Source organism: Mus caroli, unplaced genomic scaffold, assembly GCF_978045245.1.
Source record: "Mus caroli unplaced genomic scaffold, Mus_caroli_1 scaffold_5, whole genome shotgun sequence".
Classification (NCBI taxonomy): domain Eukaryota; kingdom Metazoa; phylum Chordata; class Mammalia; order Rodentia; family Muridae; genus Mus; species Mus caroli.
In genome coordinates this window covers 115,242,617-115,260,515 of record NW_028227260.1, presented here as the reverse complement: position 1 = coordinate 115,260,515, position 17,899 = coordinate 115,242,617, and the positions used below count along the sequence as shown (strand labels likewise).

Below are 17,899 nucleotides of genomic sequence, written 5' to 3'. Positions count from 1 at the left end.
AGTGGAAAGATGGGGTTGCCATCCCACAGTCAAAAGCTTTAACCCAGAATTGTTCCTGTCTGAAAGAAGGACAGGGACAAAAATGGAGAAAAGCCTAAGGAAAAGGAGATCCAGTGACAGGCCCAAATTGGGATGCAGCTCAAGGAGAGGCATGAAGGCCTGACACTATTACTGATGCTATGGTGTGCTCACAAAAATGGGCCTAACATGACTGCCCTCTGAAAGACCCAACCAGCAGGTGAAAGAGTCAGATGCAGAAATTTACATGCAACCAATGGACAGAAGCTGGGAACCCCTGTGGTTGAATTAGGGAAAAGCTAGAAGCAGCTGAGGAAGAGGGCGACCCTGTAGGTGGACCAACAGTCTCAAATAACCTGGACCTCCCAGGATCTCTCAGACACTGAGCCACCAACCAGGCTGCATACAGCAGCTGATTTGAAGCCCCCAACACATATACAGCAGAGGACTCCAGGGATGGACACAGTTAGAGAAGGTGCATCTAAACCTCAAGAGACTTGAGGCCACAGGGAGTAGGGAGGTCTGGCGGGGTGGGGGTAGGATGGTGGGGACATCCTTTTGGAGATGGGGAGTGGGGGCGTGGGGGGCATGGCAGAAGGAGTTATGGCATGTGGAACAGTCAGAGGGCAGACAAGGAGGGGGATAAAGTCTGGACTTTAAAAAAAGATTAAAGAATAAATTTTAAACAATTCACTACATTAGTGTGTGAAAGTTTGGTACAAAGGAATATTTGCCACTCACTTATTCATTTAGATTTTGTTTGGAAGTTAATATAAAGAGGCTCTTACACTTAAACAAGAAAATGATGAAAGATGTTTAAAAATAAAGGAGTTCTATTTTGACTCTAGAGGTATACCTCCTAGTTGACTTTATAATCACATCAGTGGGGTTTAACTTCCTTCTTAGAATCATCAGAATAACAAGGATTAAAGAGTCTTTCAAACTCAGTTTCATAGGGGAAAAAAAAGTTAGCAAATTTTTTTTATTTGGTTACAAATGTACCAGCAAGTAAAAAATATGTATGCTTCATTAGTCTGAAGATGGGAAAGTAGATGAGTACTTCAGAGTATGCTTCATAATGTCTCTTTTAAACACAGACATTTATTTTCTCAGTTCACCATCTACATCAAAAAGCATATCATCGTTGTTGTTCTCCAAGTTCATCAAACCCTAAAACAGAAAAGCACTTCTTACTAAACAAACTCCCAAGCATACAAATAGGAAAGATTCTGTGCAAATGATGTATAGACGTGCTATATATAGTTAAGCCAGATAATTATACTGTTAATAAACTATGAGGTACATCTGAGGTCAAATTCCCAGTTTATCATTTCATGTCTTCAATAATTCCTACAAAGTCATTAGGATTTTACAGATAATATCAGTCACTTCAGTCAGAAATAATTCAAAATAGCAAGTAGTTAAACTTTTTGATTCCTAAAACATATTTAGTTTCCTAAGGACATTTTATTGACTATGCGCATACCTCCATGCACACCTCCATGGACTTCTCATGCATGTCTTTAATTGCTTCCGGGGTCTGGCTCTGACTACATTTGGACAGTTTTAATGCTTGTTGTTCTTTTTGATAATTGCTCTACAAATGTAAAAGGAAAACATTACTATAACAATTCTGTTCATTTTGTTGTTACTGCCATGCAGCATGAATGCTAGGCTAAGATTCAACCACTAAATATATCTCCAATACTAAAATGTTTACGTGAGCAAAAATAATTCAATATGAAACTTAAAAGGAATAGTTTTCTACGTGATTTAACATTTTAACACCTATGACTAAATATACTTATATTTTTAAGTAACATGAAATACAACTATACTACCAATTGTGGGTTAATAAAACTTTTTTTTTTTTTTTTTATGAGAAAGTGTTTGCCATGCTGCAGACGCTGGCCTTAGCCTCTCAAGTACTTAGGTTTATAGGCATGAACCATGTAAACATGAACTTGGTAAAATCCTAGCCCTGGAAGCTTAACTCTAGCTAGTGTTAATGCTTTTATCATACAATGGCCTCCTTTTACTAAATAGCAGAAGCAATCCCAAGAGTTGGTTCACTACCTCATCTCTGTATGTACCCCCAACCTAAGGTGTATGTGCCACTTATTCTACTTTCTCTTCCTTTCTTAAGGATGCCTTACACTATTCTTTACTAAGTCCAACATCTTCACTTGTCTCAACTATTGTCAAGAGTTTCAGCAATTGTAACTGTTATTTTAAATTTATGACTTAGCTGGCTGTCAATGTAATGCCTATAAAACTAACTTTTATAAAGTTTGAGTTACAATGATCACAAGATCATGAATAGTCTTGATCACTTAAAGACATCCTACCTCAAAATAAAGTGTAAAGAGATGTCTGGGGATAAAGTTTAGTGGTAGATTGGTTTTCTCTAGGTTTCAATCTCAAGTAACACATGGAAGTAGTAATATACATTTCTCTTTGTATTCTTTATGTTGGCACACAACCATGGTAATTTGCATTTTATAAAAAATTAAGACAAGCTCTTTATACCTTTTCTCCTTGGGACACTACATTCCTATTTTGTCCTTTATATATTGTGATCAGTTTAACCTCACACGTCCACTCAAATCATCCTGATTAAGTACAATGACCTCCATTTTGCGTATTTTCCATTTAAAAATCATACACATGCATATATATGGAGACAAAGGATTAATATTGGGTGTCTTCTTTGGTTGCACCCTACTGTTTGGGAGACAGGATCTGACTGAACCTAGAGCTCATCCATTAGGCTACACCTGGTGGCTAGGAAGCTCTGGGAATCTTCTTATCTCTGAACTAAATCTGAGTTTGGTGGTTCTAAAATGCTCACCACCACACTAACTTTTATTGTTGTGGTGGTTTGTTTTTAGTTTTGCTAGTTTGTTGGTGGTGGTTGTGTAGGTGGTGGTAGTGGTGGTGGTCCGTGCATGCATGCCTACTCAGGGAATATAAGCTCGGGTCTCCATGCCTACACTGAGAAAGATTACCAAATAAACCATTTTCCAGCCCTGCAAATCTATCTTATTTGGCCCATTAGCAACATATGACACAGTTAGTGAACTTTTCTTCCTTAAAAGTTTTCCTTCACTTATGGTAGTATTCTTTCCACCAATTGTTCTCTTCCCTTGCTGGTTCCCTCTCAACCCCCCCCCCCTTTGCCACATGCAGAATTACAAATATTTAAGTTCTCTGGGGGTCTGTCTTTAGATTCCTCATTTACACTGATGATCACTCCCCCTTGAAATTTCATCCAGAGTTCAAGGTATAAAAATTGCCTTCAATTGGAGTATTTTTTTTTTTTATCTTCAGTCCCTATCTCTTTCTTGAACTGACATATAATGGCAGCTTCCTCAATGCCTTCCGAGGCAGGAATGGATCTCCTGTTCCTTTCAAATTTAATACTTCTGAAACTATTAAACCATCAAATAAAAATGTAGTTAATATGGTCATCATCTCAGGTCTTACTTGGAAACCATGTGATGACTACAGTCATTGGTACAGTAATGGAGAGATGATCTAAGATAGTTTGGTGATATTCTTCCACAGGAATATTCTGCTAGGGTCGTTGAGACAGCCTGATGGAAACAGGTTGTTTCCATCCACTGTTGTTACTAAATCTGTACTAAGTTATGATGGTAAGAACTGATTTACCAGTTTGAATTGGCTTTCTAATATTAACAACAGAGTCCAGATGACACCAGTAACTAAGCTTTCACTCTCCTATCAACTGTACCTGAGGCTGACATACTGTGCTCACTTTTGTAAAAAGTGGTAATCCTCTTTTCATCTTTCAGCAAATGTCTGCCTCTTGAAAATTTATGATCTTGACTACCATAAAATACCTAGTGGTTTTCATTGATATAGTAGTATGTGATCATACTTCTCTGGTTTACAATTCAGTAGGACTAGAACAGAACCAAAAATAGATAGATAATGAAACTTAATTTAGGTTCATGTGCCCAACACAAGGCTAGTTTCTCCATTCCTACCTGATACTTAGTTATACTAGGTTAATTATAAAGTTAGTTATGATACTAACCATTGATTTTTCTTGTTCTTCATTGAATTTCTGTATATCCATATCAAACTTCTGAAATGTAGTTATATCCTGCTCACACAATTTGTTGTTGATCACCTCGCTGTAAAGCAAAGTAATGAAAGCAGTCACATTTCATACCAATATGAAAAAAAGAACACTCAAAACAAATTAAATAGCCCATTTCATACTATAAAAAGAAAAACAGCAGTACAAAATTATCTAATGGGAAATCATTACAGATTTTTCCCTAACAGATTATCAGAGAAGTCTTCTTTTATGTTTTAGCTTTTCAAAATTAAAGAGGTTTTAATACATATACATCTTAATTTAGGAAATTAATTGTATTTCAAAGTATTTTTTCATTAATTTCTACCAAATATAAGGTCTAATTTATTTTCCTATATTTATTCAGTTAAGACTTAGTGCAAAACATAAGTCAATTAAAATATATAAATTGTCTGCATATGTAATTGATCCTTATCCATATTGTTATAATAAACCATAAATTACATTTCTAAGATTTTGTGCAAGACTTCTCTGTTTCCACAATGAAATTAAATCAGATTTTAAAATCTAATTAACAGGTACTTAAAGTAGAAAATAAAAATTTTCACAGATTTCTGAGAATTAGATTTAGTTTCCTTGAAGGCATGAAGTTATAGGGTTAAATGCTTAGACAAAATCAAAGACACACATTTTTTACTAAAATCTCAGACATGGTTTTTTTTTTTTAAACTCAGCCATATATAATTTTTTAAATGATACAAATGTGACCCTACCAAACTAAAACCTCTACCTCTCCCATTTGTTCATTTGCCAAAGTCATTCTAATTTCTGGTTGCTTTCTTTGAAAGAATCTTTGATATAAGTTTCCATGTGTTATCTCTTTATGTGGCTCCAGGTCCAAGGTATCTCAAATAATCATCTAATATCTATGGGCAACAGGCACATATGTGGTGCACATATATACCTATAAGCAAAACACTAATATACAAATATGTCTGAAAAATAAGTATTAAGAGCATTGTTTCCTAAGCCATGTAAGATGTTTTGGGCCTATGATCCTAGTCTAGGAAGCTTAAGCAGGAGATTTCCAGTGTATAGGACAACATAGATTACATAGCAAAATTCAGGCCAGCCTGAACTACATAGTGAGACCATATCTCAAAGAAAAATTATTGTCTTCTAAGAAAGCTAATGTAACATTCAATTACATATAATTTAAAACAGATTCTTTTGGATCTGAGTATCATTTTCTCACTGGTTAGTAAAGCTGTCTTTTACTTTCAATTACATAATTCATTTTATGAAAAAACAAAACAAAACAAAACAAAAACCAGTGAGGGGATTGGAGAGATGATTCAGCAGTTAAGAGCACTGGTTCCCTTCCAGAGATCTGAGATTGGATTCCCAGCACCTCCAAGATGGCTCACAACCTATAACTCCAGTTCCAGGGGAATCAATGCCTTCATCTGGCCTCCTCAGGTACCAGACATACAAGCTGTGTGCAAGCAAAACAAACATACCCATAAAATAAAATTTTAAAAAAAGTAATAAGGGTTACATTAAAGAATTCAGTTTTGCACTGTGTCAAATAAAGAAAGAAGCACAGAGGATTCCTAGAAAAGAAAATGACTTAATATAAAATTAATACTAGGTCAATGAAAAACTGTTGAATGTACAGAATTTTGTATACATATCACTTAGGTTTGAATACATGGAACTATAAAAAAGTTTACATCTTTTTTTTCCTCTAAAATCCCTTCAAAGCAGGTATGAAGATACCTCAATAGTTAAGAGGGTTTACTGTGAAAGGAGGAGGTTCGCAAATTTGAATCTAGTACCCATCTAGAAAACCAACCATGGATGGTTGTTTCTACAATGGCAGCACTGTGGTAGGCAAAGTGAGAATTGCTAGGACTTGCTGGCTGCTTGTCTAACTGGATGTTCAGTGACAGAGCCTGACTTAAGGGAATAAGGTGGAAAGTAATAGAGCAAAACCTAACATCCTCCTCTGCCCTCCACATTTGTATATATGCACCACATACAAAAACATACAAAAAAATAAAAGTTAATTTTAATTAATGTCACACCTCTGCAAAAAGCACCATTTTCATTCTGTACCACAGGAAAAAGTAAGTCCATGATGCTAAATCAAAAATATTTGCAAGAGTCTGTGTCATTAGTAGACCTTGGGTGCTGACTCTGCAACTAGTCCCAAAATACCCAGAGGAAGCTCAACTCCCAGGTGATCTAACACACCCAGGATCACAGCAATGGCATCAACATCAGGAGTAACTTGAGTCCCTAAGGATCCAGGGACACAGGAACTCCTGCCTTGCCAGTGGCATGGATTCCTTCTGGTCTGAAACTGCACCTGGATCAGACCTGGGTTACTGGCTCTGCACCCACTCTTAAAACACCCAGAGGAAGCATGACTCCCAGGTATTCTGAAATGCCCAAGATCACAGGATTACAGAGGAAGCTGGACTCCCAGGAGATCAGAGACACCCAGGAACACTGGAGTTCTGACAGAAGATCACAGCTGAGGGCACGACATCTTTCCCAACACCCTGTGTATGTGGGAGCCCCACAAGAACCAGGGAAACACAATCATCCTCCCAGCCAGAGGCACGGGTTCCTTGCAGCTTGCAACTGTGTCTAGAGAAAACATAGGGCTCTGGCACCCCACCAAATCTTGCAACACCAAGAAAAAGCTTAACTCCCAGGAGCTCTGACACAGCAGGATCTCACTAGATTGTTCACATCAGGATTTCAGGATCCAAGAGGCAGCATGACTTCCAGGAGTTCAGACACACCCAGAATATCAGGATCGCAGGATCCCAGGATCCCAAATAGCTGGACTCCAATGAGTTCTGACACAACCAGGATTACAGGAGGGACAGGCTCTAGTCAGAGACAGCAAGGGAAGGTAGCACCAAAGAAAATGAGATAGCAAGAGTTAAGTGCAAGAATATAAATAATAGAAACCAAAACTAGTCGGCATCATCAGAACAGGTGAAGGAATTGAACAAAAACCATTTAGGATCTAAAACTGGAAATAGAGAATAAAAACTCACAAAGACAGATGAACCTGGAGAAAGAAAACCTAGGAGACATAGATGCAAGCATCTCCAACAGAATACAAGAGATAGAATAGAGAATCGCAGGTACAGAAGATACCATAGATACACTGACAGAACAGTCAAAAAATGCAAAATGAAAAAAATCTCCTAACCCAAAACATCCAGGAAATCCAGGACACAATGAGATGACAAAACCTAAGAAAAATAGGTATAGAGGAGAGAAAAGATTACAAGTCAAAGGGCCAGCAAATATCTTCATCAAAGTGATAGATGAAAACTTTCCCAATCTAAGGAAAGAGATGCACATGAACAAACAAGAAGCCTACAGAAATCCAAATAAACTGGACCAGAAAAGAAATTCCCGCTGACACATAATAATCAGAAGAACAAATGCACTAAATAAAGATAGTATATTAAAAGCAGTAAGGAAAAATGTTCAAATAACATAAAAATGCAGACCTATTAGAAATACACCAGACTTCTTACCAGAGACTATAAAACCAGAAGATTCTGGACAGATGTTACACAGACCCTGAGAGAACACAATTGCCAGCCCAGGTTACTATACCCAGCAAAACTCAAAATTACCATAGATGGAGAAACCAAAATATTCCACGATAAAACCAAATTCACACAATATCTTTCCACGAATCCAAACCTTCAAAGGTAGATGGAAAACTACAACACAAGGAGGGAAACACTACACCATACAAAAATCAAGAAAGAAATCTTCTTTCAACAAACCTCAAAGAAGGTAGCAACATAAACATAATTCCACCTCAAACAACAAAAGTAACAGGAAACAACCAACAGTCACTGGTCTTTAATATTTCTTAATAGCAATGGATTCAATTCCCCAATAAAAAGACATAGATTAATAGACTGGATACATAAACAGAACCCAGGATTTTGCTGCATACAGGAAACCCACCTTAGTGACAAAGACAGACATTACCTCAGAGGAAAAGCCTGGAAAATCTTTTCCAAGCAAATATTCCCAGGAAACAAGCTGGAATAGCCATTCTACTATGGAATAAAATCAACTTATAACCAAAATAATTTTTTGTAGTTCTTTTTTGTTTTTGTTTTTTAAAGATAAGGACTGTCACAATACTTGTCAAAGGATGAATCAACAAAGATGAACTCACAATTCTGAACATCTATGCTCCAAATGCAAGGAAACCCAAATTCATAAAAGAAACTCTACTAAAGCTCAAAGCACATATTGTACCCTATAATAATAGTGGGAAAATTCAACACCCCACTCTCAACAACGGACAGATCCTGGAAACAGAAACAAAACAGAGACACTGTGAAACTAACAGAAGTTTTGAAACAAATGGATTTAACAGAGGTCTATATCTATAGATATCATAGAACATTTTATCATAAAACAAAAGAATGTCCCTTCTTCTCAACACCTCATGATGCCTTCTCCATTACTGACCATATAATGTGTCACAAAACAGGCTTCAAAAGATATAAAATTATTTAAATAATCCCATGAATCCTATCAAGTCATCACTGACTAAGGCTGATCTTCAATAATAATATAAATAATCCAGGCATGGTGGCATATGCCTTTAATCCCAGCACTTGGGATGCAGAGGAAGGCATATTTCTGGTTTGAGGGCCAGCCTGGTCTACAAAATGAGTTCCATGACAGCCATGGATAAACAGAAAAACCCTGTCTTAACCCCCATACTACTACTACTACTAATAATAATAATAATAAAAAATAGAAAACCCATATACACGTGGAAGTTGAAAAACAGTCTACTCAATGATAAATTGGTCATGGAAGAAATAAAGAAAGAAATTAAAGACTATTTTGAGTTTAATGAAAATGAAACTACAACATATCCAAACTTATGGGACACAATGAAAGTATTCCTAAGAGAAAAACTAATAGCTCTGAGTGCCTCCAAAAAAGAAACTGGAGAGAGCATACACTAGCATCCTGACAGCACCATTAAAAGCTCTGGAACAAAAGGAAGCAAATTCACCCAAGAGGAGTAGAAGGCAGGATAAAATCAAACTCCAGACTGAAATCAAACAAGTGGAAACAAAAAGAACTATACAAAGAATCAACCAAACCAGGAGCTGGTTCTTTGAGAAAATCAACAAGATAGATAAACCCTTATCCAGACTAAAGAGAGGGCACAGAGTCAGTATCCAAATTAACAAAACCAGAAATGAAAAGGGAGACATAACAACAGAAACTTAGGAGATCAAAAAAAAAAAAAAAAAAAAAGATCCTACTATAAAAGCCTATACTCAACAAAACTGGAAAATTTGGATGAAATGGACAATTATCTAGACAGATATCAGGTACCAATTTAAATCAGGATCAGATAGACCCTGCAAACACTCCCTGAACCCCTAAAGAAATAGAAGCAATCATTAATAGTCTCCCAACCCCCTCACCAAAAATAAAAACCCAGGATCTGATGGGTTTAGTACAGAATTCTATCAGACCTTCAAAAAAGACCTAATACCAACACTCTTCAAACTATTACGCAAAATTAAAAAGAGAGGGAACACTATTCAATTTGTTCTATGAAGCCACAATTACACTTATACCCAAAACATACAAAGACCCAAATGAAGAAAGGAAACTTGAGACCAGTTTCACTTGTGAATATTGATGCAAATATACTCAATAAAATTTTGGTAAACCCAATCCAAGAACATGTTACAATGATCATCCTTCATGATCAAGTGGTCTTCATCCCATGGATACAGAGATGGTTCAATATATGGAAATCCACAATGTAAACAATGGCAAGGAAAAAATCCACAGTATTATCTCATTAGATGCTGAGAAATCATTTGCAAAAATTCAACAACCCTTCATGATAAAATTCTTGGAAAGATCAAGAATTCATGGCCCATACCTAAACATAGTAAAAGCAATATACAGCAAACCAGTATCCAACATCAAAATAAATGGAGAGAAACTTGATGCAATCCCACTAATATCAGACAAGACAAGACTAGATAAGGCTTCCCATTCTCTCCCTACATATTCACAGTAGTATATAATATAGTAGTATTCTATAGCACTAGATGTTCTATCCATAGCAACTAGACAACAAAAAGAGGTCAAATGGATAAAAATAGGAAAGGCAGAATTCAAAATATCACTATTTGCAGATGACATGATTGTATATGTAAGTGACCCCATAAATTCCATCAGAGAACTCCTAAACCTGATAAACAAATTCAGCAAAGTGGCTGGATATTAAATTAACTCAAACAAATCAGTAGCTTTCCTCTCCTCAAAGGATAAACAGGCTGAAAAAGAAATTATGGAAACAACACCCTTCACAATAGTCACAAATTATCATACCCATACCTTGGTTTGACTCAAACCAAGCAAGTGAAAGATCTGTATGACAAGAACTTCAAGTCTGAAGAAAGAAATTGAAAATCTCAAAAGATGGAAAGATCTCCCATGCTCATAGATTGGCACACTTAATTTAGTAAAAATGGCCATCTTGCCAAAAGCAATCTACAGATTCAATGCAATCTCTATCAAAATTCAAACTCAATTCTTCATAGAGATAGAAAGGGCAATTTGAAAAATCATTTGGAATAACAGAAATCCAGGATATCAAAAAAACTATTCTCAACAATAAAAGAACTTCAGGGGGAATCATCCCCGACCTCAAGCTGTATTATAGAGAAATAATGATAAAAATGTATGGTAATGGTACAGATACAATGACTTCATGAAATTCACAGGCAAAAGGATGGATCTAAAATATATCATCCTGTGTGAGGTAACCCAATCCCAAAAGAACAAACATGGTATGTACTCACTGATAAGTGGATATTAGCCTAAAATCTCAGAATACCCAAAATGTAATTCACAGACCACATGAAGCTCCAAAAGAAGGAAGAGGAAAGTGTGGGTGTTTCAGTCCTTCTTAGAATGTGGAAAAAAATACTCCTTGGAGGAAATGTGGAGACAAAGTACAGAGCAGAGACTGAAGGAATGACAATCTAGAGTCTGCCCATCCTGTGGATCCATTCCATATACAGACACCAAACCCAGTCACTATTGTGGATGCCAACAAGTGCTTGCTGACAGGAGCCTAATATGGCTTTCTCCTGAGAGGCTCTGTCAGAGCTTGGCAAGAACAGAGGCTGATTGTCACAGCCAACCATCAGAGTGATCAATGGGTCCCCAGTGGAGGAGTTAGAGGAAGGACTGAAGGATCTGAAGGGGTTTGCAACCTTACAGGAAGAACAACAATATGAACGAACCAGACCCCCCCAGAGCACTCAGAGACTAATCCACCAACAAAAGAGGGGTTCCCATGGCTCCAGTTGCATATATAGCAGAGTATGACCTTGTCAGACATCAGTGGGAAGAGAAGTCCTTGGTCCTGTGAAGGTTCAATGCCCCAGTGTAGGCAAATGCCAGGGTGGGGAGGTGGGAGTGGGTGGGGGGTGAACACCCTCATAGAAGCACAGGGATGGGTTATGGAATAGGGAGTTTCTGGTGTGAAACCAGGAAAGGGCTATTATTAGAAATGTAAAGGAAGATAATAGAGAATAATAAATAAATTAAAATAAAAATATTCACAAAATACTACATATAAATAGGAATAATTCATTAAGATGTCATATAGTATATAACTAATATTTCCTAATATGTAAATTATGTTAATACTATATAGTTTTAAACATATTATATATCCAAAAAACGTACCTTCAAATTTTCCCAGAATATTTTGTACTGGAGATCTATGAAGTAATTAAAGCTTTAAAAAGTAAGGATACCTTTTGATGGCTCAGCTTTTGTCCTACAGCAGGACGATGAGAGTTTGACCCACAGCACTACACCCTCCAAGAAAACCATTCAAATTAAGGATTAATCTTACGGAAATATTGTTTATAATATATATCATATTCTAATTATTAATATAGATTACTTGCTATACAATCAATAAAACTTTTCTGGAAGTACTTACACTAAGAAGGAAATAATAAGTTTGAACATATTACCGTGTATCTCCAACTATTCCTTCAGGATTTGCATTCCCATCATCATGAGTTACTGGATTCTGTACTGGGTTGGTAATAAAACAAGATATTAAAACAATTATGTTATTTTGAAAATTTTAATGAAATGCTTTGTGATCATTCAGGCATAGTGCCAACATTAGGTTTTAAAGCAGATCTATGATTTGTCTAGAAGTTAAACAAAATCAAGTAATGTCTAATTGTCATCTAGAAATATATTTTAAGCTATTTATTTACATGTTGTGATTAAAGACAAGAGATGCAATATGAGATTTTTGATCTCCATTACAGTCCTAAGAAGAATAACTGAGAAAAAAGGAAGTGTAACATCAATGCCGAACATAAGATATCTGGTATCTTCCATAAGGTCCAATTCTGAAGCATTCCCATCTTGCTGTTCACCACTTAACAAATTACAGTTTTCCATTGGTGTCTCTACAGAACGTGCAAAACGCTGCCATTCCACTGAGAAACTTACGTTTTCAGATTTAAAATAAAAAAATAAATTTTCTCAAGCCATTTGAATCAAAAAAATCACTTAAACTAATAAAATTGAAATATAAAATAACATTAAGGAATGAATTTTACAAAAGCAGCACTTCATAATTGCATGAAGGGTTTAAAGATAAAACCATATTTCTATTACCCTCTGATTTAATACTAAAGACTTTAGTATTTAAACATGGAACAGAATAGTTGGCTTCAAAGATAGCCATTATAAACCTTAACTTTAATATGTACACATTTTTTAAAAAAAGAATTAAGTTGAATAAAGTATCTTGGGCTTCCTTAATCTAAATTATAAAGTTCTGCCTGTCTGGACATATATTTTACTGCTACAGCAAGAAGCTCTGTGTTTAATCTTCAGTTAAGAAAAAAATTAAAAAAAAATAAAACAGGCCTGTATCCTCAGGCCCCAGTACATTTGTAAGGCTGAGGACTTCAGTTTCAAGGCCAGTTCAAGCTGCACACGAGGTTTCAGACACTCCTGAGATAGAGAGTTAGAGCTTACTTCCCTAAACCAAAACAACACACAAATAAACACAGCCTGTCCTGAATTATGTCTGAAGTCCCAGTACTTCTGAGGCTGAGAGGAGCCTCAGGATTTTGAGGCTGTTTGGATCTTATATAGACAAATTTGGGCAATCTGGCCTTTCAACACCAGGTAGAGGAAAATGAAGACTGGTCTTCAGTTTGTTTTTATGAATTTCTGGCGGGAATGGAATGGGAAACAAAATACCCATGGAAGGAGTTACAGAGGCAAAGATTGGAGCTGAGACTGAATGCATCCAGAGACTGCCTCACTCAGGGAAAAATCCCATAATAACCACCAAACCCAGACACTGTTGAAGATGCCAACAAGAGCTTGGGGACAGGAGACTGATATAGCTGTCTCCTGAGAGGATCTGCCAGTGCCTGACAAATACAGAAATGGATGCTCATAGACATCCATCGTACTGAGCACAGGGTCCCCAATGATGGAGCTAGAGAAAGTACCCAAGGAGAATAAGGGGTTTGCAGCCCCATAGGAGGAGGAACAATATGAACTAAGCAGTACCCCCAGAGTTCCCTGGGACTAAAACACCAATCAAATAAATCAGATGTTAGGACTTATGGCTCCAGCTGCATATGTAGGAGAGGATGGGCTAGTAGGTCATCAATGGGAGGAGAGACCCTTGGTACAGTAAAGGTCCTATGCCCAGTATTAAGGAATGCCTGGGCCAGGATTTGGGAGTGGGCGTGTTGGAGGCAGGGGGAGAAGGGAGAGGAGAGGGGATTTTCAGAGGGGAAATAGAAAAGGGGATAATATTTGAAATGTAAATAAAGAAAATATATAATAGAAAAAAAGGAATGAAACAATTCATTTGCAGGTTATATGAAATAAATTCATGTTTTGCTAACATATAGGAACAATGTTCAGGTCTTTTCCTGGGGTAAAATCATAGCAAGTTATTGTTTCTCAACATATTGTGACTACAGTGCCAAGAGTAGGTATATGCACGGCTAAAACTCAGGTATAGGAATATATAGATATAGGTAAAATTAGAAATGAAGTATATGAAATCTCTTAGAAAAGACTTGTTCCATTGCAGGTGAGTTGGTAAAAGTCTAAGAAACTGCAGGACACAATCAATACCGAAGACTGGATATAATATACCTTCAGAATGAGCCTCATCCAAAACATTTATGTCATCTTCATCTTCATCATAGTCAAGAAGTAATAAGTAACCGTTCTTTGGTACCACCCACATTTTCTTTGCCATTTTTCTCTTAAGCACTCAGTTGTCTTCTCAGTTACAAAAATAAAAAGGAAAAAAGAATAAAAACATAGCAATCTGAATCCAAAGGTATCATTTAAATAGTTAAAAATGTCAAAAAGTCAAATAATTATCTTAGCTCATTGAAAGATTGTTTCTTTTGTTTTTTAACACTTATATTTTTAATAATTTGTCTTTATCATAGAGTTTTGAATACATATTCAATATAATGACATATATATATATATACATATGTATACACACACACACACATATATGTGTGTATATATATGTGTGTGTGTATATATATATGTGTGTGTATATCTATATATATATCTATATCTATATATCTATATATATATATACATATGCTTTCCCTTACAATTTCCTCCATGTATCCCATTTCTCATGTCCCTCTCCCTCCCAACTTTGTTTTAAAATCTTCTTTAATTTACGTATTTAAAAACCTTCTTTAGAACCCAAGTTAACAATCTACCATTTCTCAGTTTAAAAAAAGGCAAAAACAGGCCAGCCTTTCATGTGTGAGTCCTCCCCTTCCCACCAAAAATGATGAGCAAAATGTGTTTGCATTTAAACTTTGAGGCATCTGAATTTTGATCCTATATCCCAAAGATTCTTTTTAAACAAAACATCAGCAATTACGTTTTTCAGTGTATCTCAGTTTTAAAGTAAATTCACAGTACTATTCAGAAAGATAACGAGCATGGTAACTATATATTCATGTCAAGAAGACCCAATGCTCAGTCTACAACAAACACTCGCCGCCACCACCCACACAGAAAATCCTTATATTGGAGAAACGTGGGATTGGGGGAAGCCGAGGATTTCAAACATCTGCAGATTTTTAGTTCAAGGCTTGCCCAAGCCAGGCCAGCCTGAGCTACAAAGGAAGATCCCTTTCTACAGAAATAAAACTGAGAGAAAACGCTGAACTTGGTGGTGCAAGTCTTTAATCCCAATACATGGGCGACTGAGACAGGAGGATCGGTGCTCAGAATCCTTCCCAGATTACTTATTAATCTCTTGCAATGTCTCCTCTTCTTCTTTTCATTCATTCTTCCTACACCACTCCCTTCTCTGCAATGTCCATAGAGTGTATACCAAAGGAACACACCATAGAGAAGACAATGAAGAGGGAGGAATCCTCAGTGTATTTCTAATGGATCCCGGACAGCACACAGGACAAGCACCAAGTTGGACCCTAAGGCTCCTTACAGCACACAGGACAAGCTCCAAGGCTCCTCACTCACAGACCCATGCTCCCTCGACCCCCAATCCTGCAGCCAGCTCGCTGATCCTATCCCCAGGACCCAAGATTGTGTCCTCCAAGGGTTCACAATCCTCTAAGGCCCTGACCTATTCAATCCTCTGCCATGAATATGGTCCTCCACCTTCATTTAACAATCAGAAGCCATAGGAAATGGGGACCAGGAGGCTTTTCCTCACATAGTGACCACCTGGGCCTGATATGGCACACCGTGACACACCTCGATTAACTGTCCAACAACCCTGATCAGAGCAAATTATCACTTACAGGTTATCTCAGAGGTGAACTCCTTCACAACAGCACCCTTCCGTGCTCAGCTCCTCAACGGTAAAAAACCGTTGTCAGCAGAGATGCCTGGACAGAGGCTTCTGAGGACCCTTTGTGACGCAAGCTGGAGTAAACAGGTCTCACCCAGGGACTGTCCTGATTGGCTGAATATATCCTGCGCATGTGTACATGGAGTACCAGGCACCATTGCTTCAAAGGGAGTTTTCAGGAGGTGGGAATGAACTACTACTGGCTTTAAGACACTTTCTAGGTTCATAAGTCCATACAGACTTGAAAAACTTGAACAAACGTGAAACATACGAAACAATGCAAATGACACTACTTTATTTCAAATGTAGAGGCTCTTGTATGCAATTTTGGTTTCTATTTATTTATGTGCATAACATTTAATGTGTGTGGACTTTTTCTGAATGTACTTACGCACACCACAAGAGTTTATTCTGTCCTAAGAGATCAGAAGTGAGCATCCAGATCCCCTCTATCCCCTGGTACCCTCCTGTCTCCACCTTCCTAGTACTGACCTTGATTACAAGAATGTGCCTGACCCTTCTGGACCTCTCTCTCACTTATGCCTCTGTTGCCTATAGAGTCTGGAAGTGTGCACTGATTCTCTGAAACTTTAGCTGTGCATAAATTGTGATCCAAGATATGGGTGTTTTGTGCCCGGTCATCTGCATAGAACAGGTGCTTTTAACAGCTGAGTCATTTTTCCAAGCACTGTTTTGTGCACTTATTTGCACTCCTCTGGCCTCTTCTGGTACCAGGCATGCATCCGGTGTGTTTAAATTTATGGTGAACCAACACCCACCCACACACACCCACACACATTCACACACACACACACACACACACACACACACACACACACACACACACACACTGTACATACACATATGCCCAATGATAATTTTTAATTTTCATATTTCTCTATAACTCCTTTTGTACTATTTCATGCCTTGTCCAACTTTATTGTGAGGTGTATTCCTTTTCTTTCTTTGTTTTTTGATTGTTTTCAATTTTTTACTAGATATTTTCTTCATGAACATTTCAAATGCTATCCTGAAAGTCCCCTATACGCTCCCCCTCCCCGTCCTTCTCCCCTACCCATCCACTCATACTTCTTGGCTCTGGCACTCCCCTGTACTGCAGCATATAAAGTTTGCAAGACCAAGGGGCCTCTCTACCCAGTGATGGCCGACTAGTCCGTCTTCTGCTACATATGAAGCTAGAGACACAAGCTCTTGGGATAATGGTTAGTTCATATTGTTTTTCCACCTATAGGGTTGCAGACTCCTTCTGCTCCTTGGATACTTTCTCTAGCTCCTCCATTAGGGCCCTGTGTTCCATCCAATAAATGACAGTGAGCATCCACTTCTGTATTTGCAAGGCACTGGCATATCCTCCTACGAGACAGCTATATCAGGGTGTGTTCAGCAACATCTTGCTGGCATGTGCAATAGTGTCTGCTTTTGGTGGATAATTATGGGATGGAAGCCTAGGTGGGTTAGTCTAAGGATGGTCCATCCTTTTGCCTTACCTCCAAATTTTGACTCTGTAACTCTTTCCATGGGTATTTTGTTCCCTATTCTAAGGATGTATGACGTATCCACGCGATGATTTTCATTCTTGATTTTCTTGTGTTTTGCAAATTGTATATTGGGTATTGTAAGTTTCTGGGTTAGTATCCACTTATCAGTGAGTGCATTTCAAGTCACTTCTTTTGTGATTTGGTTATCTCACTCAGGATGATATCTTCCAGATACATCTATCTGCCTAAGAATTTTATGAATCCATTGTTTTAATAGCTTAGCAGTACTCCAAAGTATAAATGTACCACATTTTCTATATCCATTCCCCTATTGAGGGA

The 17,899-nt window shown here is 37.4% G+C and overlaps 1 pseudogene; it reads right to left on the bottom strand.

Annotated features, from left to right (window-relative positions):
• Positions 1-1,004: 1,004 nt before the first annotated feature.
• On the bottom strand, positions 1,005-12,625 carry LOC147004769 (X-linked lymphocyte-regulated protein PM1-like; annotated as a pseudogene).
• Between the last annotated feature and the right edge of the window lie 5,274 nt (positions 12,626-17,899).